The following is a 6180-nucleotide window of genomic DNA, read 5'->3' on the forward strand; positions in this document are numbered from 1 at the left end:
GATATTAGCTCGACCTTAACTAGGAAGCTCGACCGTGTAATTATAGTCAATATTGGCCCCCCTACTAGACTTTTAAAGTCTTTTCATAAGTCGAGGCCTAGGCCTGGGCATTTGGTTTCCTTGAATGATTAATACAATTGATCAAAAGACGTTTGAGTTCTATGAAATTGGCGCCACACTTCTAGTTGAATATTCTATTCGAGCAATTGTATATCAATTGCGTATCTCCAGACAACGAAATACAAACATATTGCATTTCCAGTGAATTTTGAAAAACACTAGAATTCTAGTGTTTTTCAAAAAATTGGTATATGATCAAAAATTTCATCTCCAACGCAAATAACCCAGTTGAGTAGAAAATGCCGCATTAGATTGATGAGACCTGCCAATAGTGAGAAAGCGAGGCCAGACGAAGAACAAAATCAAACAACAATAACAAACATTAATTACATGCAAAACTTTGTCAATTTTTTGTAAAATAAGAAGTTAATATTAAACCAAGATAGCGTCAGATGAAATTGAAACTGAAAAAAATAACTTGTGGTTTTCTAGAAAGATATGGAACCAGTTTATAATAAGGCTCGGTTACAATTAGACCAAAAAGATCAAAAACAAGCAAAGTTCATAAATTCGCTTCTATTTTTAAAAACAGTTCATTTCAAAGTAATTAAAACCATTTGATATCAACTGAAAACATCCAAATGATTTATTATCAGCAAAGCGTATTTAGTAGGATATTAAGACCTGTCTTTATTAAATTTTTTATGCGGTAATAAAAGGAACAACAAATAATGACAACAAACAAAAATTCAATTGAAACTTGAGAGAAAACGCTGTCGAAGCCGTAAAGCCATATTTTACCCCTCTAATGCGTTTTGTTGTAACTTTTTTGAATGTCAATAATGTTGTAGATGCCCTTTCATAAATGAGACTGAGTAAAAGTTGACGAAAAAAGAGAAAAAAGGGTAAAATTACGAAATACTTTCGTAATCTTCGAAAACAGTTGTTTTCAAAGTCGTTAAAGCCATTAGCTACAGATTGAAATAATAATTTGGTTCGTTTAATTGCCGTTACGACGTGTAATTATTCAGAAAAAGTCTTACGATTACAAAAAGAACGTCAAATATAGACAAACATGGCAAATTAATTAATTCTTTTTGGCGAAAAACCCGTAAGTCTTAACGAACTGTTTAAAATCTTTATAATTTGTACACTTGCGCTTTCTCTCAACGCCAGCCAAAAATGGTAAACGTGACCTTTAATTAACGCGATTAAGTAACAAATACACACACAAAAAAGGAACAAAAATGCGAATTTAAAAAGCGTTTTTTTTAAACAATTGTTTTCAGTAACCATGAAAGCCATCAGCTATCTCCTCGAATCAGAAAATTGGCCCATTTATTCAACTTTCAAAAATCCCCGGAGACCTGTCATTTTCAAGGCAATTTCATACGATCACTAGACAATGTGAAAACGATAGTTAAAGACAAAATTAAAAAAAACTTAATTCTTCAAGAAAGTGGTGTCAAAGCCGTTAAAACCATAATCTGTGCCTTTAAAGTTTTCGATCTGTTCAACTTTGCTTTATTGTGAACGCCAGTTATGTGTTATGAGAACTTTCAATAACGTGATAGAGTTATAAAAAACGAAAAAAGGCATGAAAAATGGTCAAATGCCTGAAAATCAAAATATTTGTGAAATCAGCTACTAATAAATTCGGAAAACTATAACTTAATACGTAAAAGCACAAAAAAGATTCAATTGTATCAGTAAAAGAAAGAGCGCTCGTTCTTTGCTGACACCAAGCTATAAATTGACCAAATTAAGAGAAAAATAGTGGAAAATTTCAAAAAGCCATTGTTTATTTAAAAGTCAAAAAGTTTTTGAAGTCAAAATGACCACAAGCTTTCTAGTTAAGAACTGGATTCATTAATATGGTACTGTTTAACTTGACCAAGCACCACTGAGATTTCATTTGAATTGTTCTGTTCTTTAATTAACATAAAAAAAAACGAATTTCATTTTTTTTAAAAAAAAAAGACCAACTGAATACAATCTGAATTATTTTTTGGATCGGAACAGTTCAGGATGGGACCAAAACCAGCCACGCTACTGCTTTTTGTCCACTAAGAACACTTAATTGTTTCGAAATTTATAGACATAGATAATTTGTTAGTAGTTTATGGGTGTACTTCCATGTCAAATTTAATCAAAGTGGACCAAAAGGAGCTTATTTCGTGCAATTTTTGAAGAAGGCAGATTTTTGAAGTAGTTAGCAAAAATTTTAGCCAAAAAATGAAATCAGAATAGACAACAATACTTTTTTGCCTTTGGAAATCTAATCAAGAACACTATTGTTATCAATTTTAACATAATTTAGCAAAATTGACTAAATTTTAGGCAAAACTTCCGGAAAATGTGATTAAAATAACGCAAATCAGTCTCAATATTCACAAAAACTTAAACCTCGATAACCCGCTCTAGAAAACGAAGACCAGAGAAATCTGTTCATTTCTATATTTTACGACGGAGGGTCTTTTTAATGATACCACTCACAACTCTCTACGATGAATATATCGATCGGTCAAAATTCACTGAACAAAAAAACCCATTTGAGTGTATAGTTCCTCCCTTTCAAAAGGGGGCACAAAAACTCGGAGAAAAATCTCCTTTTAGTGATATAAGTACAACAGCTAAGTACAACAGTGATAATATGACATATCTCAAAATATGTGGTCGGTCCGATGCTTACTGATTATCTTTTAATTGCATTGCTACGCCAAGAGTACACTTTTGGCGCAAAAACCATCATTATGGAGCTTTTGTGGACAACGAACATTGAACTTCTTTCCCAAATTAGATCGATCATTGCCTAAAACTTAATTTAGAAGCCATTTTTTTCTTCAGCTTATCTGTCAAAAAAGTTTGTCTTCGTACTCCCCGATAAGAATGCGACGGTGTTTCATGCAACAATTTTAAAATTGGGTTTTCTTGCACTTTAAGTTCAATTGGCAGATTGTTAACAGTTATCATGACACATTCTAGCAAGTGTAGTCAAACAAAATGTACCCCAGGTTGAGGTCCCAGACGGAAGCAAGTATGTCCAGACCGAAGATGAACGCACGAGGGGGGCGTCGTGCGTTCAAAATTACATAGTCTGGAAACATCAAAAAACGCACGAAAGTCTGGACATGAACGCACGAAAGTCTGGACATGAACGCACGAAAGTCTGGACATGAACGCACGAAAGTCTGGACATGAACGCACGAAAGTCTGGACATAGGCAAGGCTCCTTCCATCTGGGACGGTCTGGACATAGGTACTTTCCGTCTGGGACGGTCTGGACATACTTGCTTCCGTCTGGGACCTCAGCCTGGGACGTTTAGTGACGTAATGTGATTAAAAACTTCTAAATATTTCAATGAGATTACGGGCCTCATCAGATGCTAGTGTGATGATGGCGAAACGGTTAAGCGTTAAGGGACCAGCCAGAATGGCTTCACTGTGCACCAGTGCTGACAGTGTTTGAAAGAAAATTGATTGCACCATATGCCCGGACTGCCCTTTTTTCCCTCCGCGGTGTTCCTCAACAATGCAAAAATGGTTTTGAGATTTGTGCTACCAATCATCAATTAATTCATATAAAAGTAAATAAAATGACTCAGGTTGATCAAACTCTGAATCATATATTGACAGAAAACGGGTGATGAAATTTTTTAGTTGATGGGTTTCAGTGCATTATATGCACCGAAACAGAAACATAAAATATTCGACCAATAAATCGGTGTTTGTTATTTGTAATTTTTAAAACTAAATTTGAGCTAAAGTCAAAGTTTTCAGTGACCTTCTCGATAAAAATCATTTCATATTGTATTTTCAGTAAATGCAATTATTGCACCAACAATACCTATGAAAAGTCTTTTTATATGAAAAGATTTTTATCGACTAAGGAAGTCAAGATATCATCTGTAGAGGGCAGCACTATTAATTGGCAAAACGAAATAAATTCCCAGACAAAAACTTTGCATGTGGAAATTTCAAATTTTCAATTCTCGGGGTCAAAATCTATGCCTTTTAAGATATAGTACTTCGGCGGTACAAATTTTATTCAACAAACATTAAACGGGAATTTATTTATCCGTTTTTGCAAAATTGTTCATCAGGCAATTTCTCAATTGAGTACTTTTATGCCTAAAACAGCTGCCAGTGAAAAGTAGGCTTCGGTAAAAGTTTCGCATCCGAGCCATACAAGTACTGCAATTATTAGTTCAGAAAGCTTTGAAAAAGTTTTTAGTCCCCTTAAGCACACTTAAAATGTTTTTTTGCGTAACTCGAACATAACATCTGCCCAGTTTAATAGCTCAATAGCCTAATGTTTGAGACAAAAATGAACAAAAATCTTCTTTATCTTCAACAATTGAAATGGATTGTATTTGATTCTTAAGCGAATCATTTTCTCTGTTGTACCAGCGCACTTCGTGATATCCAACCAAGTTATTTGAGTTTTATTTTCTTGTAATATAGCCTCTCTAATGTCAAAAATTTACAAGCAAAGCACATCATGTACAGAGAATTGAAACTTAATTGATTGCCGAGAGTTACAGACCAGCCAGTAAACTTTTACAAGAAAAAATACATTACAATATTTTTCATATAAAAGGTTATTCAAAAATAGAAACATCCACGGATTCTTTTTATACAATAACATTGCAGTACTCGTGTTTTTTAGTTTTGCTTTACAGTTACGATTTTTAGATTAACTGGAACAAGGCTGAGAAAGAATTAATTCATTAAAAAGCTTGTTTGTTCAGTTGCTATCTCTTCGATTTTTATAGGCAGATATTTTCCAAACTTTCGAATGAAATTAATTATTGATGAAACTATCAATGAGAACAGGAAGGCTTGATAATGTGTGTTTGCACATAAAGTTCCGACCTCGCTAAGCCATGTTTGGTCGCAAAAAAGTTGGTGTATGCATTTAAAAAATCGTATTCATTTGAACAATAAGGGAAAATTTGTAAAACACGGTTATACTTTTGAAACCGATTAATTTCAAAGTAATGAAAGCGATTAGCTATCATCTGAAATCTCTCAGTGGCTTTTTTATCCATTTCTATAAAGCCACTGAGAAATATCATTATCCATAATGTCAGAAGACTACAAAAAAGAAGAAAAACAGGCAAAACTCAAAAATTCATTTCAATGGTGCGACGAAATGGTGTCAAAGGCTAAAAGATCAAAATCTATTGACCAAATGCTGAATATAATCAATTGCACCTTCCTTACTCGCCTTTAATTTAATATGCGACTTTTCATTCAAGTGCCACTAACTTTATGGTCGGAAAATACAGCAAAAAAGAACCGAAAAATTTTGAAAATGTCAAAAGAAAATATAAAATTTAAGATACTCGTAGCATCAACGCCTAAAAGCATTATTTGAAGAGTTAAACAGCAATGAAGACTACACTAAAATTCTTTTGAAAACAAATGATACATATATATATATATATATATATATATATATATATATATATATATATATATATACATATATATAAACATATATATATATATATATATATATATATATATATAAATATATATATATATATATATATATATATACACATATATATATATATATATATATATATATATATATATATTTATATATATATATATATATATATATATATATATATATATATTATATATATATATATATATATATATATATATATATATATATTCAACGGCCTCCCTTGTCTTGGTGACTTGTCAACAACTGAGTTTCACTTTGATATCGTGCAGGTCTGTAACTAACATAGAAAAAAAACACAGAACTCAAAAACTTTTTCACAAAAACAATCTGCGCCTCATTACAACCCAGATAGTTTTTGAACTATCAAATTGCACACATACACTAAAGTGTTTATTTTGTTTCTGAATCTCCGTTAAACAGAGAACTTTATTATTAAAACACAATATTGTTTCAATGGACCTTATCGGAACCTGGAGGGACTTGATTTATTTGAATAAATATTAAATAAAAGAAAATTTTTTTGGAAAGGCGACGAAAAATGCAAAAAAAAATCGAAAAGGAAAGCCACCAAATAATACCTGAATCCTTCTTCAGTCCAAAAGTCAACGATAAGATCAAAACTCGCTTTGCTTTTGTTG

Source organism: Convolutriloba macropyga, chromosome 10, assembly GCF_964194025.1.
Source record: "Convolutriloba macropyga chromosome 10, txConMacr16.3, whole genome shotgun sequence".
Classification (NCBI taxonomy): Eukaryota; Metazoa; Xenacoelomorpha; order Acoela; family Convolutidae; genus Convolutriloba; species Convolutriloba macropyga.